At 38.7% G+C, this 10,989-nt stretch overlaps 1 protein-coding gene across 2 annotated transcripts in view; it reads right to left on the bottom strand.

The window, feature by feature from the left end:
• CSGALNACT1 (chondroitin sulfate N-acetylgalactosaminyltransferase 1) overlaps positions 1-10,989 on the bottom strand; it is a 252,405-nt gene that overhangs the window by 184,186 nt on the left and 57,230 nt on the right. The window contains exon 1 of one of the 2 annotated variants that reach the window (XM_029936843.1): positions 129-146. The exons of the other annotated variant lie outside the window; for it this stretch is intronic. The gene's annotated coding sequence lies outside the window, so the exon portion shown is untranslated. Of the gene's footprint in view, positions 1-128; positions 147-10,989 lie in introns of those variants that run through there. 2 annotated transcript variants of the gene reach the window in all.

Raw genomic sequence — 10,989 nt, 5'->3', positions numbered from 1 at the left:
GGTCCGAGGCCGCTGGGGAAGCCGGGCTCTCCGGGGCGCGCGTCTCCAGCCCGGCCCCTCGCGGCCCGCGCGCGTCCCCGCGGGACCCCGGCCCTGCCGCCTGCGCCGCGCGCCGCCCCGGCTCTCACCCTCGCCGCGGTCCCGGCCGAGTGCGGCCGCCCCACGCCACCCCTGCATTTAAGGAATTCCACTGGAGGCCACACGTGTGTTGACGAAGGTAAAAGCAGATGGAAAAGCGGTACAAGCAAAAACACTGTGGAAGTGGAGGCAGGGGAAATACTCTGGAAAGGGCCTACGCCCTCCTGTTAAATAAGTGGTAATAATGTTATCTTCAATTAATTAACGCAGTCATCTTTCCCAAGAGTTTTCATAAATTTATCTCATCTGTCTTTCTAATTCAAGTAACAGCAAAAAGTGCAAAACACTGTTACTGTTCCTGTTTCACATGCAGAAATCAAAAAGATCCAGAGTGGCTGTACAAGTTCAAAGACGAGACTGAGAAGCCCCTAGAGCCTGCCCCCACTTGTCCCTTCTCCGTGGAAGCAGCCTCCTGGTGACTCCAGCGGATCTGTCACAGTCTTGCTTCTTCCCTCACCTAAGTCTGAGGCATTTTCCAGTAGCAGTCAGTGGCGGTGTGAGGTGTGTCAATCACTATAAAAGTCCAGAGGCCATCTGTGTCGCACCCTCTTCCCAGTTTAGCGTGGGTTTAGGGTTCAAGTGCGCTGGGCCAGCCTGAGGCGGTCCTCTCAGGGCCCAGCGCAGTGCCCTCCACCACGACTTGGGGCCGCAGCTCTGCCTCTTTTGGCTTTGCTCTCACAACTGACACTTCCGTCCCTGCCTGGCTAATTAATCTATGTCCAAATGGAATTGCTGTTGGCAGAAAGGCAGCAATGCCAAAGTGGAATAATCACTTGGACCTGAATCTGAGTTGTTTTCCATCCTTGACAACAAATAATGTTATTCCAGCGCCTGCAGGCCAAGAGTTGAAATGAGTTTATAATTTGGCTTCCAATCTCACATTCTCATTCTCAACCACTTAAATTTTCTTTTCCATCTCTTAGCATGCAGGGGGCAGCTTTGGAGGCTAAATCACTGACATGGTCTTTATTGATATCCTTAATGAATATTCTCTGCCATCTAAATTAAAAGGGGAAAAATCCACATCGTCCAAAACCACTCTCGTTTTAATAATGAAACTAAATAGACTGTCAGCTCACACCTCCCTACAATCATTAATAATCTAATTTGTACTTCTCTCCAGCACCTGAAGAGAAACGTCCACAGGTTTTTCATCCACACACAGTAGTCCACATTCATCCAGCTTCTAAGTGCCTGGCCCCAGTGATGCCAAACTGCAGGCTAAGAGCCACAGGATGGCCCAGTGCCCTGCTCTTTTCCTAGTGAAAGAACTCATTAAAACTCCAGTCCTTGGCTCTAGGAAGTATGCTGTGTCCTTAGCAGTTCCAAAAACCATGTTCCCCAAGAAAGCAGTCATCTCAAGCTAGTGATGGAAAAGGAAAGAGACACGAAGGCAGAACCACTGATAGGACTCTCTTAGAGATCCAGGTGGAAGGAGAATTAGCATCATGGAAAATTACTGAAGGGATGCTAGGGAGAAGTGGGTGTGTTCAACTGGACACACCCTCTATCAGGAGAAAGGCAGGGGACATGGACTGTACACTGTTCATCACATAGGACCGCATTCGAGCCCCACAACAATGCTGTGGATATGTGTGTTAATATTCCCATTTTACAAATGGGGAAAATGAGGCTCAAAGGTGTTAAGAAACCTCCCTACTAGTACATGCTAAAACCGGGATTTTTCGGACTTTAAAGCCAAAGCTCTAAAGAGAAAAAGGAAAACAAGCCTTTACTTTTTCTATTATGCAACATTGTCTTACCTGAAAATACTAGTCCTCATGGGTGGTTCTCTAGGAGAGTATGGGGCTTAAAGGGCTTATACTGAATTAAAGTGGTGGCCTGGAAGATATGCCAAAAGTTGCCACTGAGGCCTTGAGAACGTAGCCCGTTACTGATCTCCTGAATTTCTCATCCTTTATAAGAAATCACAATGACAAAAACACACTCTTGGATAAGTCTTCCTGAGTATCAAAGAAACAGACCATAAGAATGTGCTCAAAACACAAGCTAAATCCAGGAAACCAAGTGCAGGTATACAGAGAAAGTGCCTTGCTTTGTTCAATTCAGAAAATAGTTCTCCACAACACGCCTCAGTCTAAACATTTGTATCCAGGTCTGAGGTCCCCTCTCCTGTCACCTGATGCCTACTGTGATCTAAATAGTTTGGCATAAAGAGTAAGGATTATGGAGACACGTATATGGCTTCACAAGTTTTAGTTATGGTAAAAAGCTGGCAAGAGAAGGCAGATGTGCATGGGAGTGGCTGGGAGAACGTCCAAGGGAAAATTACATACTTGGATTTCGAAGTTCCCAGCAGGTTTCTAAAGGTTAGGAAGTCCGCCCCATCCGACCCGCACAGTCATGAGTTTGACATACATTAATTTACAGTACTCCATAAATAAGTCAGCTTTTAATCATATTAAAAGAACTACCTAAAATCAACTATTGAAAGCAGAAATAAACAATGTTGAAAATGAGTTACCCTGAAATCAATCATATTTTAACAATCTAGCAACACATTCTATGCAATGCACAATTCCTAAGTGAAAGTTCCCAGCACGTTAATTTCTAAAGACCTCAAAAACACAATTGATCCTATGATGCAATAATATCCATCCACGTGCCTTAAGCTCCAAGGCTTTCTCGCCTTCATAAATGTGAATCTTTAAATCTTTAGTCCATCTAAACCACATATGTATCAGATGCACTGATTCCTGAAATGTGAGAAATAAGAAAGGAAGACTAACAAGCCCTTTCATCTTCAATGTGCCTAAAACACCAAAAGAAAAGCACCAAAGCAGACAGAGACTAGGTATGTATCTACCAACTCACACTACCTGGGAAATTTTTCTTTGTGCATATGTGTATGTTTTTAAATCTTGATAGTAATGTCTTTTATTTGTATAAACCATAAGTCTTCTATGGTCCTGGAAGACAAAGCAGGGATAGCGTCAGGAACTGTGCGAACAACTTCTAAAATTATCTTTCTCAAGTATATGTTTCAGAAAAGAAAGTGCCCTTGGATACTCCACATTAAAAATCACATGTAAGTGTATTCTTGACCACATTCCTTCCACATTAAATAATTATACTGAAAATAGTATGTTGTAGAGCACAAATGACTTTAAAAGTCATGAGTTTCCCAATAAGTGTTGTTCTTCTGTTATCCTGTGAAATGAAAAATAGGATCACTAAGTCTTGGTCTACGATGTAGAAAAGCAGACTGAATGAGAAGATATCCCTTTATCTCTTTCTTAGTCCTAATCCTTCCAGTGAAGTTGGTCACTCTTATTTTCTTCATTTCAATTTTTCATTCTGATATAAGTGGGGACAATCTCAGATACTATTAGCAGAACTATCAAGACTATGAACAAAATTATATTGCTAAATTATTGGAAGTCTCATTAAATGTACAGGTCTACCAACACCTTAAAGGGTATCAAATAATATTTTCCTTATAAAGATTTACCAAGTGCCTCCCAAACTAGGCAGTGGGGTTCCTTCTTGAGCCACTCTCACATTATAAACATGTGAACTGGTAACATGTTCAAGAATGAAGTGACTTACATGCTAAACAGAGATCCAGGGGCACCTGGGTGGCTCAGTCAGTTAAACATCCAATTCTTGGTTTTGGCTCAGGTCATGATCTCATGGTTCTTGAGTTCAAGCCCTGCATTGGGCTCTGTACTAGCAGTGTGGAACTTACCTGGAATTCTCTCTCTCTCTCTCTCTCTCTCTCTTTCTGCCCATCCCCTGATTGCTTGTTCTTGCTCGCTCTCGCTCTCTCTCAAAATAAATAAATAAACTTTAAAAAAGATTTTAAAAATAAACAGAGATCTAAATAACCTACTGTTAGAGCAGAATGAAAGACAGACTAGTTTGAACTGGAGAGCAACTGCATTGCTCTGTTTGCCATTATTTGTGAGACCAGTGACCTAAATCAGTTATGATACAGATAGGTGATGTACTGCCATAAAAGAGAGCTATTTTCCAGCACACGGTCTGCAGTGGCGCAGTTACACTCACATGCAATTGTTCATTTTATTAGACATCCTCTCCTACTATGTTCTTCTGGGCCAGCCCTGCAGCTGTTGAGCATAGGCTAAATACCATCACTGATGCTAATGAGGCACAAACAGCGTTGCAGGGAGATCTGCTGTACTTAATCCCTCACAGAACAAGAGATTTGGATTTTCCTCAATTAGGGACTGACTGAATGTTTGTGTTGCTCCCCAAATTCCTATGTTGAAATTCTAATCCCAAGGTGATAATATTTGAAGGTTGGGCCCTTTGGAGGTAATTAGGCCATGAGGGTGGAGCCATTAAGAGTGGAAGTTGTGCCCTTAGGAGAAGAGGCCAGAGAACTAGCGAGCTCTTTTCTAGCCATGTGAGAATGCAACAAGAAGTCAGCTGTCTGCAGTCCAGAAGAGGTTCCTCACCAGAACCCAACCATGCTGACACCATGGCCCTAGACTTTCAGATTCCAGAATTGTGAGAATAAATGCCTGTTGTGGATAAGCCACCCAATTTATGGCCTTTTGTTATAGCAACCCAAGCTGTCTAATACATCATCTTAAATGCACTACTGTGAAACTATAGATAAGTCCATAACCCTTAACCTGTGTCTCCAGGTCTGTAAAACAAAGGGATTGGTCCTTCCCAGTGATCGAGGATGATCTTTATCTGTTGCTTCCCACCCACACTACATTCTTACACACCCTGTGCACAAGAAGACAGGTTACAGCTGGGGACAAGCTGACAGGCAGGGGATGAAGATCCAGGACAACCTTTAGATGCTAACAGTAGGGTAAGGAGCTTTATAAAGGACAAGCTCAAAGAAGATACAATGCTCAAGAAGTATAGCTTATCAAGGATGCAATTGCCAGGCAACAGATGCCAGTGTAGGGCAGCTCAAAGAGAACAAATCATCCAGCCCAACTCCTTACACACCAACAAACCAGTCCCAACACAGCAGAAACACAGAGGGAGTGAGAGTTTGTGGTTCAGAATATGCAGGTCTGGTCCCAGTTCTGCTATTAAGTTATTATGACCTTGGACTAGTCACCTATAAAAGTTGGGACCAGATAATCTTCAAGTTATCTTTGAGTATAGAAACTACACTTTCTTTTCATTCTTCCATATAAACCTCTATCTGCCACCAGACCCATCTTAAAGAATAAAATCTTTAAGGTCAGTATACACATCTCTGCTAGAGGCTCAGTTTTTAAATTACTGTATTCCCAGGCATCTTGGGCAAAGTAAGCACTCAGGACAACTGCCTAGGACACAAATTTAAGAGGCAGAATGGGTAAAGTTTGTTTTCCCTGCCTTTATGACTCCCTCTGGCTAAATTCTACCCTCCACATTGCCAAGTCTCGGAAATTCTGGCACTGAGGCTTGATCTATAGTATTCATAGGGCTTGTGACACTGTGATAGATGAAGAAATTAAATCTTTCACCAAACTTGAATGGATGTTTTGAATGGTAATTTTTATCTTCTTCCTTCCCACATGCAGGAATGTCAATAGTTGAGAGATTCCATGGTGTTGGTAAAAAGTCATTATAAAAATGGACTTGCCTGTGAAATCATCTCATTATTTTGCAAATATATTACTTTTGCTATATCAATTTTTAGTTTATTTCATGTTATGCTCCAGTTGCCAGGGAATTGAGAACATACTGTCCACATTAAAAAAAAAAGACCGTAACATTAACAGAATAAATATCTTACTGTAAAAATAAAAACTGTTGTAAGCATTTATATAATTGAATATATTCAATCAATTCATTGGGTTAGGCCAATGGAAGTGTGCTTTTTTTAATACTGAGAGCCAAAGACACAGGAGAAAATTTTAATCTCAACCTTCAAATAAATAAATAATAATACTGCTTATAGACACCATTTTTAAAAATATGCATAAGAATGCCAATGGGTGTTACTTTCAGGGAACTTACAATTGCTGTATTTACTATGTATACTGGATAACAATGAAATAGAAAATAAGAGCATGAAACATAGATATTTCACCAATTGATATTTTCAAATCATCAAAATGTGTTTTTACCCCACATCATGTCCAGTTAAGCAAGACAGAGGTAAAGACTGACCAAAGAAAAAACTGAATACTCAGCAATAAGAAAAAATGTGCAACTGATACATGTATCAACATGGATGATAATTATGCTGAGTGAAAGCAGACCAACAAAAAATATACTGTATGATTCCATTAAATAAAATTCTAGCAGATCAGTGTTTGGCTGAGGATGGGGGGCAGGGAGTTAGGAGAGGCACAGAGGTACCAGGATAGTGGGATTACCAAGAGGTGCACAAAAATCCTGCTGGTGATGTATATGTTCATTTTCTTGATTTTGGTGTTGGTTTCATGTGTATATCAAAATTAATCAAATTGCATACTTTAAGTATGTGGGTTTAGTACATATCGATTATACCTCAATAAAGCTATAAAAATTGGGAGACAAAAATAGGGGAAAAAATTTAAAGATAGAAGTAGTTAAATCTGGGGTAATTAATATAGCTGTTAGATGAAAAGCTACAGAAAATATCACACTAGATCCATAAAAGACTACCAGAGAAAGATTTCTGATGGTTGAAAGTTTCAGCAAGTTTACAATCCCCCAAAAATCCTTCTGAGCACCCAAGGACCATGTCTAGATAATACCCCTCCCTCCCTCAAAAAAAAAAGTTCTTATTTCCTTAAGACTTTTGATAGAAATAGGTCTAACTATCTTCAGAACAATAATAATAATAGTTAGCATTTATTGAGCACTTGCTATAAACCAAGCCCACATCTAATGGGGCATCCCATTTAATCCTCACCTAAGGGAACTAAAAGATAGATACTATTATGATCCTCCATTTTACAGATGAAACCGAAATTCACAGAGGTTCAATAATTTGTTTAATATCATCCACCACCCCAGTGGGGGAGTGGGATATGAACCCAGGTGGTCTGATTCCAGAGTCAAGATCTTGAAATTAAACTTCTCTCCCACTGCTAGACAAACAGGATTCTGGAACAATGCTACAGATAATGATTTGCTGACTCATACCTCTGATGGCGTGATGGAAATATTTGTGAATTAAAGGGCTATATTTCTAAGTCTGAGGGCTAATCTTTTGTGTGACACATGCAGAGAAGGTCAGTAATGAAGTGATGGTGGAAGGTAAGGGCAATTTCAACAAGGCAGAGCAGGAGCAATAATAGCCAGAAAGCAACAGACTTGGTTTTGGCCATGTCCTCACTAGTGACTATAACCTTGGGCAAGCCATTTCTCTCCCTTGGGTATGTTTCCTCTTTGGCAAAATTAAAAGTCTGGACTAATCAATTTCTAAGACTCCTTCCAACTCTGTGATCCTTGCCAGTCCTCTTTTGGGGAATATTCCTTGCACTTTGTAACTTGGGTCAAAAATTTTCCATGACACCAAACACATTTCAGATACAAAGCTTCCTCCATCCCCTAAAACATCTAGATCATTCCCACACAGAGCAAATTCCTCCATTATTTCCCAAAAGGTATTCTGTTCCCAAAAGACAACTCCAAAAGAAGGCCCAGGGGAAGACGGAGCATCCCTCCACCAGGGCTCACCATGTTCTGTGCACTCTGACAGCCTTTCACTATAAAACCACTAACAGGTTGATTTAGGCCTCCCAGTGATGAAAAGGAGGTACCCCACCACCCAGCACCTCATTCCATCTTCCTGTGAAGCTTCTGACATCTGAGATGATCCAAGGTACTTAGTATGGTATGGCTACAGGTGCCCGATTCCATTTATTTCCTTTCCTATTGGTTCTCTAAAGTGGCTATTCTCTCTTTGTACTAAAAACACATCATTTTCTCTTTTTAAATCATAGATTTTGTGACCCTTTGGGGAGACATAAAAAAATAGGAGCAACTAAATAAGGCAATTGTAAACCATTTTAGCATCTATAAAACCTTCTCCTTTATCACAAAAGAAAAGAAAGAAGAAAAAGCAGCTGGGAAAAAAAATGCAGCTGATAGGGAACTTGATATCTTTAAGAACAGCTTCTCTCATGAATTTTCATCTCCATATTTTGGCACTTTAGCTGACTTGGAAATTATTTCTAGGAAAAGCATTTCTTGAGAGTGATAACTCCTTTCACAATGCATTGGTGAGACAACTTCTTAAATATTATGAGGAACACAATGTCTATTTTTCTACACCGATGTACCTGCTGTACATTTTTATTCTGTATTTTATACACTATTTTCATAGATATGGTGTTCTATGTCAGAACATATGTGTTTATTTTTATTGACTCACTTAACAATCATTATAATATAATAAACCAAAATTAAAATATAGATCACTTTTCTACATAGAGCCAGAAATTCACAAAATTCACTTCCTTTATCATTGCACAGGCATAGGTTCTATGCAGCTGTGTTCACTGAGTGGACACTATTTTCTAATTTTTTTGCTTGAATTCTCCATATATCTACGTAGTCCATGTATCTGTCGTTTTAAATGGAACAATATTCCACTGCATCACTAAAATGGTTTAATTAGCCATCTTTCAGCTAGTTGTTTCCACACATTATTATAATAAGCATTTTTAAATAAATAAATTTTGTTTTTCTGTATGGAGTTATTTCCTCAGGCTATAATCTGAAAAGTGGGATTAACAGTTTGAAGATCATAATTATACTGGGTGGTTTTATTATAAATTGCCGGGTGGCTCTCCAAGAGAGGTATTACCAGCTTGCATGTTAGCAGAAAAATAGGAGCCTGACTTTTGCTTTATAGTCTCCTTAACGCTGGGCTTTCCGAGATTTATTAATTTGGGGGTGATCTTAAGAGAATGATGTAAAGTCTTTTAGTTCTTTGAATCTATCATATAGTTTGTTTAATACTCGTATTCCTTCTTTTTTATAATCTGTATTGATCACCTATTACATCCAGGTGCTTTATGTGCTTTTAACTCATTCAATACCCCTGACTGCCTCATAAAGCAGAAACCACAAATTTTATTTTCACTAAGAAAACTGAGTCTCAAAAGGTTCAATACTGTGCACAAGATTTCAAGTTTTCAGCATTTAAACTCACTATCTACTTTCAGTGGACTGTCCCTTACACCATCCTACCTCATAATTACAATCTCTAAACATCTTCCCAGTTTTCCTTTTCTTTCCTCTTTCTTTCTTTTCTTTCTTTCTTCTTTTTTGGTTTAGTTTTCCTATTTATTGATGGGTAATATACACAAGTAAAATAAAAGCACCCAGTGAATTTTTACATACTACAAACAGTGTAACCAGCACACAGATCAAGACACAGAATCTCGTCATCTTAGTATCTTTTCTTTTTCTTACTTTTTAAACATAGATTTTTTTGTGTGTTTGTCATTCTATATGGGTCCTGGCTGAAGCTATGAAAATAGGTGCTTAATAAACTTTGTTTAATCATGGAAGATTGGAGCTACAAGTGACCTCAGAGATTATGTACTCCAAACTCTTAAACTTCCATATACGGAAACTGAAGCCCAGAAGGAAAGTGACTTACCCAAGATCTAACAATTCAGAGCAATTTCTGCTACCTCATGCTGCCCCCTCCTACCAAGGGCTAGTTGCTCTCCAACTCCCTACATTAAAGACATAGTGAGAGGTGACAAAGAAGGAAGGGTACTTACAGAGAAAGAGTACCTGGATAAAGGGTTTTTTTTCTAGTTATCTTTATTTTAAATTAATCTTGAAGTAACCAAAGGGTCTAATTGATGGAGAAATGCTCATTAAGCTCACTTTACTGTAAAGTATACATGAAAGTGTAACACTTGAAATCGAATGAGTTTTGTCCCTCAGAATAGTCTACTTGAAAAAATAAACACGATTCCAATAATGTGTTATTGCTCATGAATTCTTTTGAATGCCCCCTTTTAGATGAGCTTTCAGAGCTAATCTGAATCAAATAAATTTTTAAGACTATAAAATTAGCATCAAAAGAATAAAAACTAGATGTGTGCCTTTTAAATCACTAGAAAGAAAACAAATATAAAATCCATCTTAAAGAAGCAAAATGAATAACAAGAGGCATATAAAGAAGAAAATTTTTAATTGACAAAAATATCAAACCTATGAAATATGACAATAAATGTAAATGGGTTAAACACTCTCAACAAAAACAAAGATTCTCAACATCCAATTATATGCTATTTATAAGACAGGTCTAAAGCCAAATAACTTAGAAATCTAAAATACAAGGAAGAGCAAAATGTATTTAGAAAACACAAATGAAAAACAGTTTGGATGACAATATTTATATAAAACAAAGAATATAAGGTAAAAGAACATTTAACAAGAACAGAGAGTATGTGAAACATTTCAACCTCACTAATGATAAAAATTCCACTTTTAAGAAGTAGTTTAATATATCAAACTGACAAATATATTTTAATTTATAATATTTTTCATCATTGTGGATAGAGCCAAATACACATCCATATGCCATTATTATAAAGACAATAGGAAAATGGATAGTACTATATGAATATATACTATAGAATAAAATATACTCACTAAAAATCATGTTTTACAAAATGTAATGAATGGCAATCATACAATGCTAAGTAAAAGAGGCAAGATACAAGGTATAAACAGTAAGATTTCAATTGGTCTTTTTTTATATTTTTTCTAATGTTTTATTTATTTTTGAGAGAGAGAGAGAGACAGCGTGAGCAGGGGAGGGTCAGAGAGAGAGGGAGACACAGAATCCGAAGCAGCCTCCAGGCTCTGAGCTAGCTGTCAGCACAGAGCCTGACACAGGGCTCAAACCCATGAACCGCTAGATAATGACCTGAGTGGAAGCTGGATGCT

The sequence above is a fragment of the Suricata suricatta genome, chromosome 1, assembly GCF_006229205.1.
Source record: "Suricata suricatta isolate VVHF042 chromosome 1, meerkat_22Aug2017_6uvM2_HiC, whole genome shotgun sequence".
Classification (NCBI taxonomy): domain Eukaryota; kingdom Metazoa; phylum Chordata; class Mammalia; order Carnivora; family Herpestidae; genus Suricata; species Suricata suricatta.
Note: the sequence above shows the minus strand (reverse complement) of the source record. Positions and strands in the feature narration are given on the sequence as shown.